Source organism: Poromitra crassiceps, assembly GCF_964638095.1.
Source record: "Poromitra crassiceps genome assembly, chromosome: 8".
In the NCBI taxonomy this organism is placed as follows: domain Eukaryota; kingdom Metazoa; phylum Chordata; class Actinopteri; order Beryciformes; family Melamphaidae; genus Poromitra; species Poromitra crassiceps.
In genome coordinates this window covers 45,418,582-45,427,756 of record NC_139629.1, presented here as the reverse complement: position 1 = coordinate 45,427,756, position 9,175 = coordinate 45,418,582, and positions in this window count along the sequence as shown.

Here is a 9,175-nt window from a genome sequence, read left to right as displayed (position 1 = left end):
GGGAGTTCTGAAGCATAAATAAAGCTGGAGTGGACATAAGGTCCAGGTTGTACAAAAAAAAAAACAGAATTCTCCTTTAAGTAAAGTGACAGCACTATATGAGGAATCGGCGTGATGTCACGACACCGCAAAACACCCGGAAACCGCAGAAGTGAACTAGTATGAGTTGTGCCAAACAAACGTTAATATCTCAAAAACGACATGATATCGCTTATATTTTGAGATTTTGAGTGAGAAAAGAAGTACCGTAGCTCAAGAGTCTGATGTATAATATATGCATGGTGTGTTAAAGTTGTGTGAACTGTTAAAAATGTAAGCAACACAGCCGGGGCTAGAGTGAGACACTCAAGGCTGGCTCCATAGGGTCCCATTGCCATTTCCACCCAGTGACACCGTTTGTTTACTAAAATTCTGCTCGGCTGATCCCTCATATAGGGTTATTAATTGTATGATACTATAACACAGTTATGAGGTCTTTTATGAGCAGTATTTGCTGGTGCCACCATGCCAAAGTGACAACAGTGTTTGAAAGAAGAATATTTTGTGTCTTACACTTTACTGCAGCCAGCAAATACTGATCATAAATCCTCATAATTGTGTTATACTGTAGTATCATACAATTACTAATAACCTTATAGTGCTTACACTTAAAGCTCACAAAGTCATGCTATAGTGTATTATTGATGTTTAGTATAATACATTATTTGTTATAAGTTGTCATGCATGATTATACACATTCATAAATAGTTATAACGTATTATAAATGCATTATAATGTCTTATGAATGTGCTCATAATAATGCATTATAGACATGACCTTCACAGAAAGTGTTACCAAAAGAAAAAATCCATAAACTCAAATTGTTTGAAAGTCTTAACTCGTGTAGAAAGTTCACGTCAATTTTCTTTGCTATCTTCGAACGTACTGGGAGAAATGACTCGGGCAGCCGTCTGATTGCCTGAAAGAAAATGACTTGCCGGAGAAGTGGGTTCATTATGTGGAAAACTAACAGGCGGCCGGCGAGGACGCCGTCGATGATAGTTGCATTATTTTGCGCAGCAGATTAGAAACGGCTCCGAAGAGTTCTACATTCACAACATGCTCACGATTGTTTTTGCCCAAAGCGTCTCTCATTCCATTTTACATTCCCCCAGCCTCTTCAATTAAACGAAAAAACACCTTGCTGTTACAAGTCCACCCCTCTCTCTCTCTCTCTCTGTCTTTCCTTTATTCCCCCCCCCCTCCCTCCCTCCCCTCATCAGCTTATTTCAGATATGCAATCTCCTTTTTATCTTTTGCTGGTGTCTCGTTGGCCGTGCCTCGGTGCACCTTATTAAAATTTATATTTTCAAATCACTCTTCAAAGGCGAGCTGTGTTTGCCTGGAGAAGCACAGCCCCGCACGTTACAGGAAATTACAGGGAGAGCGAGTAGCACCGGATAGCCCTGCCCTCTTTCTTGTCTTCTGCCTCCTCTGCATTGGATCAGCCATGTGGTGCTACGCGGCTGCATGTCAGCCGGGTGACAAAACACCATACTGCTTTCAGTCATTACATTACTGTGCAGTTTCTCCAAGCTGGAAGTATAAGCAGCAACCTGGCATGACCCTCCAGTTCTTTTCTACCTAGCAAATATCCATCTCTATCATACTGAACCCCTGCCCCAAACTCAAAATCAAGACTAACACAATTATTCACAAAACCAAGCATAAGTTATACTGACTGATGGAGGCCTACTGTCTGTGGACTAACTTTTTTTCTTTTTTTAACTGTCTTGTCAAGTATTTATAACTTGACTCATTTAGCCACTTGCTTTTTAGCCATCATTCAATCGATCTATCGATCTATTGATCTATCTATCTATCTATCTATCTATCTATCTATCTATCTATCTATCTATCTATCTATCTATCTATCTCTCTCTCTCTCTCTTGGGATGCACCGATCCACATTTTTTCACTTCCGATCCGATTCCGATACCTGAATTTGGACATCTGCCGATACCGATATTATGCCGATACCAATATTTTTCTTGAATATAGGCAAAGATTTGGCCAATTAAAGATCCGATCCGAACCGTGAATTAGTGCCAATATTGGCACCCGATACCGATATTGGATTGGATCGGGCCCCATCCCTACTATCTCCATCTAATTTCACCCGCAGATTGTTTATTTAAGTCCTATAGCTGAGGCAGGGTTGTTGATAACCAATTCATTTGTAATGGCAACGTGGCCAGGCTAAAAGGAGGTCATTCAGCTGATGGTGGTTCAGGAATATAGACTCAGAGGCTGTGATTGGCTCGTCTGTGATGTTCAATTAACAGTGGACTCACTAAACCCAAACCCTAACGTACATCAAAGTGCCCCATTGGGGCCAAATCAATGATTGACAGTGCAGAATCATCCCAGCCAACGAAAGAGAGCTGAAGAATATGATCTCAAACTATTTGCCAATGCTGACTCAACAGACCGCCGCGCAGAGGAGGAGCAGAAGAAGAGAAATGGGAGGTATGAGGTATGTCGAGGAGGAGAGAAACCGAAAGAGGGGAGAGAGAGCGCAGTTAGATTCTCCTGCCAAATTCCTCTCCCATCATTAACGAGCAGCATGCTGTCATCCAAGCCAGAAGCGCAAGACTGATTCCTGTGAATGGTCCAACTTTGCAGAACAGTTCAAAAAGGCACGCACATCCAAAAACAACAACAACGACGATGAAACTAGCTTCTGGAAGGAGGTGCAAGTAGAACTGGAAAAAATAAGAGTCTGCACACTAGAAATAGCTCCCATGAAAGATGTATTGCTAGCCTATCGGCATGTGTAACGTTTCGGGGCGCACACGCCCTTCCTCAGACAAACGGTCCAACTTCACTCACACTAGTCCTCCGCGTCCTTCCCGTCTCCCTGTGCTCCCAGAAAGCAAAGCAGCTTAGACAGTGGGTCCCCACCGCCACAGTTTGGCTGCAACAAAAGCCTGGTGTGGAATACCCTCCGGGCACGGCGCTTTCTGCCTGCCAGCTTTACATATAAAACAGGCAGGCCCTATCTTTCTCTGCACAGACTGCTGCTGCGGCCGCAAAGTCCGAATCCGCGGCTTTGAGCACTCAGAGGATCGTCACTCTGGAGTTTCTGTGCGGGGAGATTAACAACAAACACCACGCGCACGCACGCGGCCGCTCTCTCTCTCTGCATGTCTCAGTGAAGGAGGGGAATGGATGGATGATGTATCACTGAGGGAAGTTTAGCTGGCATGAAAGTCTCCTCTGTCTTCTTCTGATGCTCCTCGCAGAGTCCTTGGCCCCGCTGCCTCGACACTGTTGATGAGTTTTCTTTCTTCTTCGCTGACTTGTTTTTTAGGCACAGTTGCAGCTTTTAGTGTTGTGATGTTGCTAAGCCACCACCGGGCGCTGTCCGTGGTGCTGAATATCTGTGGTAAAACTATTCTCAGGGCTCCCTGTCTCCTATTAGAACAAATCACAGCATTTTGAATTGTACCTTTACTTGTGGCGTGTATATACTGCACCAGGCGACGTAGGTGCACACCTTTTATGTGCAATCGTCCTTCATTTATTAGGAGTTGCAACATAGCAGCAAAGACTGAAACGTTGACACAAGCAAACACTGACATCTAGAGGGCATTCTGAGAGGTTACACATTTCAAGTACAGACAAAAGCAAAGTTAAGAGACGAGCCTTTCACCACAACTTTGTATCAGACCTTTGCAAAATACACGACAGGGCTCTCAGCTACTGACTAACTTGTTGAGCGCTTCAACTTGTGTTTGAAAAGCTTTTGGTTAAGAAGGTTACAAAAGAACTGAGTAGCCTACAACAGAAAGTAAGACTTTTTTGAAAGGTCTCTGTGTCAACATTTAATGAAGGCTTGTGGTGATTCATTCATATATACTTAGACCTACATAAACTAAATATGAAAACAAACATTGAAAGGGATACCTCGTAACATATTTTCATTGGTAGTGTAGATTCTGCCATTAGCAAGTTATTAAACAGTTTATATACTATAATTTACAAATCTACTTTCTTATTTATTGAGCAGTAGCTATTTAATAAAATAAAGTAAATCTAATCTCTATTTATTGTTTAAAATCAAGGGGGAAATGCTATTCTGCTGTTTCAAGGGGGAAAACCCTGCTCTGGGGAGGGGAAGACATGCTGTCTCACTTTGATGAAGATCTTCCACCATCGGCATTCAAAACGCATACCAAGACAACATCATATCTCCAATAATTACCATCACAGTTAGCATGAGAAAGATATGGAAAGTGAATTTGATCAATATTCCTGCATTTGTATGCGTATGAAGATGTAAACGTCTTTCTCTGCTCACGACAGAAGGCCAGAAGTTTGTCTGTTGGTGTTTTACAGAGGAGAATACGCGGCGCAGTACATCAGCCTTTTTCTTTGATCGTGTATTCCTGCATGTCAACCTACATCATGCTGTGGTGACGGCTATGCTATGGTTTGCCCGCCTAAGCATTATGTCCTCTTCCTCACCACTACCCGGCGCTGACTCTGCATTATAGCATCACACACACACACACACACACACACACACACACACACACACACACACACACACACACACACACACACACACACACAATGAAGTTATGGGTCGATTGTGAATTCTGTGTGCTTGTACCGTCAGTGTTTTCAGATCATTTCTTATTTTGTAAAGTTTAGCATAAAGGTTTTCTTGTGGAAAATCATGCGTGGTTTTGCTCTAAGTGTGAAGAAATTATAATTATTCTTCTCTTGAAAGATTGATTGAAACTATGCTACTTCACAGAGTGGCTTTTAATCTGTACGCTGTCTAATGAAAAAAAAATAGATTGCTTATTAAATATTTTAGCGAGCCTATGAATAAGATGAAGATTGCTTTATCGTACAACAAAATGTATCATCTGCTTTTAACCCATCGCTATTCACTAGCATAGGAGAACATGCAAACTCCACACAGAAAGGACCTGGGACAGACCCAAGGACCTTCTCTCTGTGTGACGACCCTCCCACTCTCCTGGCCCCTGTCTTGCCTGGAGGAGGAGCCTGGTTGGGGTCATTAGGCTGATTGGGTGCACCTGGGCCCGGTGTGCTCCTTTCTTTGCTTTAAGAAAACCTTCAGACCATCCCCCCTCACCAGTGCACCTTTTGTTCTGTTTGTTTAAAGTAATTTGTGTTGTCTAGTTGTAGTTTCAGTTAATAAATTAATACATTTGTCTAGGCAGGTTATGATTCTCGCTTCATTCAATCTTTATTTAAACTAGAAAACTCATTGAGGACGAAGGTGCGTGCGAGAGGTCCCGGGTTCAGATAATGGACGAGCCGCCTGCTACAACCCAGCTCAAGGAAGTAACAAAAGGTGGGAATCACACACCAAAGCAAAAGTTAAAACAATAATTGATTAGCTAACAACTAGACAACACAAACCAGTCCCTCCAGCAAATTTCTCAGCAAAAATGGCAAAACAGGTTCCGCAACTTGCAATTGACCAGTTCCCGCAATCTTTTTAAAGATAATTTTTTTAAAGATAACTTTTTGCGCATTTTTGCCTTTATTTGATAGGGCAGTAGGCAGACAGGAAAGGTAGGGAGAGAGGGAGGGGATGACATCCGGCAAAGGACCTTGGGTCGGATTCGAACCCGCATTGGCCGCTCGAGGGACCGAGCCTCTATCGTACGCGTGCTACCAGGTGAGCCACCAGGATGCACAGTGCCGCAATTTTACTGCAAAAATAAATAAATAAAATAAATTGCAAATTGCAGACTACATTAAACAGAAGAACAGAACAAAAGGTGCATCAGTGAGGAGGGAGAGAGACAGAATGGTCTGAAGGCAGGTGCACCCAATCGGGGACTACAGATGCAAATTAGCTCTTAGCTATTTCTGGTGCAATATATTTATTGTGTACTGTCCCTGCTCAAATAAAAAATATAGATAAAGATAAAGATCAGCCTAACAACCCCGGCAACCAGGCTCCTACAAAGCAAAGCCAGGAGAGTGAGAGGGTCGTTGCTACCCACTGAGCCACCATGCCAACTATGTTAAATATAGAAGCAGAGACAGATGATGTGAGCATTCGCCTGTCTAAAAGGCAGGAAGTAACACTGGTGCAAGCAAAAGATTAATGAGGGTTTCCAACTTCCAATCCATGAGTTGATCCAATGCCGGGGCCCTTGTTGCCGTCTTGCTTGCACCTGTGTTACTTCCTGCCTTTTAGACACAAAATGGGTGAATTGGGTGGGAAGTGAAAAAGGCTAATGCAGGTACAAAATTCTTTACATCTTCTTGAAATGCTTGTTAGCAGAGTAGGCTAGATACTACATAACAGTATTTTTCAGAAGTAAGAGTAAACACGACAACATAATATCATACGACAACATAATATCGTAAAAACCTCTCAAACTCTGACATCATTCTGTCTATGTCAGGGTGCTAGTGTTCTTTAACTGCAGTGACTATCACTGAGTGCTATTACTGAACTCTGGTGGACACACCATGTACATGCATGCTTAATGAATGCATAATGCAGGCAACCAAAATACACGTGTGTTGATTGAAGCCAATGGCCAGTCCATGTTCAGTTTTACACATCCTTATTACATTTCAACTCCTTTAATTCTATATAGCTGCCTGTCTAATTCTCAAGTGCATCACTGCCTTTTCAGATCCTATTCAGATCTGATCAGTGTTTTGGATAGTGATGACACACAACAGCCTGAAATGTCCTGGGCCTTGGCCTTGGCACATCAACACACAACTGGGAAATACTGAAGTTGTAGAGAGAAGTCACTCTAATACATGCACATCTCAAGATCTTCCAACACAGTGAAACACTATAACACAGAGGGAGGGAGTCATTCAGAATCAGCTCCTTCCCCATTTCCACCTTGCTTTCAGGTCCTCTGAAGGTGTTGCCTCTGAAGGTGTCTATGGTCCATGGTCTAAATTAGAAAACAAGTTTAAATGTTCTCTAATGAAAACAATTGATCCTCTAATACTTCCTCTCATACCCTTCAAATTAGTGTAAATGTGACATGAGTACATTAAATAGATGTGAGGTATTAAGCGTTTGCACAGATTTGCAGCTTGTATCATTCAATAGCAATAGCATGTTATCTTTTCTTAAATAGCTTTTTGGTTTTGTGTCGAAAAGACAGGAAGCAGAGGACTTCACGGGTCCAAAATGACAGACCCGGACCCGAATGGATCCAGTAGATTTGTGCCCGGACCCGAATGGACCCGTCTATTATTAGAAAGCTGAGACCTGGACCCAGACAGACCGGATAAATGTCGGACCCCGGACAGACCCGTTAAATGTCGGACCCGACCCAGACCCAAAGTCACTTCTTTTGAACGGACCCGAGACCCGGCCAGAAGACCTGTAGTAGGTTCAAGTGCAAATTTTTCTGATAAGTTTGTTTTTCATTAGTTATTTGACAATGTACAAAGGGGTGATTGACAGTTGTGAAAGCCACTCACCGGGTCCAGTCAGGACCCGGCATTTCACTGTTAGAGGCCCGAGGCCCGTGGCAAATAGACCCGGACCCAGAATGGACCCGAGACCCGGCCGGGTCCGGGTCGGGTATTCGGGGGTTCGGGCATACCCGAAGACCTCTAGCAGGAAGTAAAACAAAGAAGATGCAGTTTGCTGTTCCCCTGCTGCAGGGAAACAATTTAATTCAGTGCAAATTTTTATATTGTATTACTTTCTGCATTTTAGACACAAAATGGCTGCTTTGGGTGTATTGTGAAATAGGCTAAGGATTGACTACATGAAGGACGGTGTGTGACTTCACTGGACAGGTGCCGACAGGTAAAATGCCCCAGTGAGGGATACTGCTGACATGTTAGGTCAGAAAGAGGTGGTTGGGGCAGTGGGCACTGGGATGGAGATTTTGGGGTTAAGTAACAATTGACAACATGATCAAAGGTTTGGGAAATGCATGATAAAAAAAAGAAAGAAAGAAAATGAAGTAGAAAATAGCATTGGTAGCAGTTTGATTACAATTCAGTCAAGATGTAAGTCATTAATAGTTACCATATCAAACTCAACCAAAAAGCATGTCTCATAAACACACACCACTTTCTCTCAATACCATTTATTGTTCAATCTACATCAGTTGGTCCGTGGACAAACCGCCTCTCCACTCGTTCCATCGTTTGCAGGATACATTTATGACCAAAGAACACATTTCACACTGCTACAGATTGACAGAACTGCCATATCGAATGTTAAGATATCTATTTACTGTCATGCTGTGTTTTTATCAGTGGTAATGACTCGACTGATGCTGTTAACTGCTGCTAGTGTGGTTTTCTGTAATAATAACGGCCTCTATATGATCCAGTCGGCGGACGGCATTCCGTAGTATCGTCCCTCTATGGTAGGAGTTTTTGTACTGTCATTTACAGTTAGATGGAAGTGGACCGTACATTGGTCTGGCCCAGCTCAAAACAAAGAAGACGGACAGTGTAATATGTTCATATTTTTTGTAGAAAAACTCATACGCATCGATACGTTCACCAATCCTCATAGTAGCACAATGTCTTACTTTGTACCTATGTTTTATTAGTTGTGCAATATCTGGAGATAGTAAACGGCTATGATCATATAGAGATCTTAATGTATCTACAGCTTTTGTATATCCTTTTGGTTATAAGGATTAGCATAGTCATCCTGTACCTAATAGTATTTCATGGTTACATTGAATATAAAAAAAAAAAAAAAAAGACCTCCGCAGAGTGACACTTCTGTACATGTATTGTTGTTTTTCCTTTTTATACACATAGCTGTAACCTCTTAGCGTTTCATGTTCGTTCACATTGTCTCACTATGTCTTTTCACCATTGCAGTTTATGGCAACTCCTTTTTCCGTAGCTTCACTTTGGCAGTCAAACCCCAGCGGTGTGGACGGAGGCCTCCGGACGTCCCCAGACGCTCGACTCTCAGAGAGCCGTGTCGTGTCATCCTCCTAAAGACCCGCGTTCCTTCCTCCCGCGCGCCCTCAGACGGGCACGTCTTGTGCAGCATAGTTCCTCGTTAATAGTCTTTGAGAAGTTTGTCGTTAGTCGCTCTCGCGCAGCTGACCAACGGTGTTGTGCTAGTTTAAGTAGAACCCCCTTCCCCCCATTTGTCTGGCTGGTCTGTAAAAATGCCATT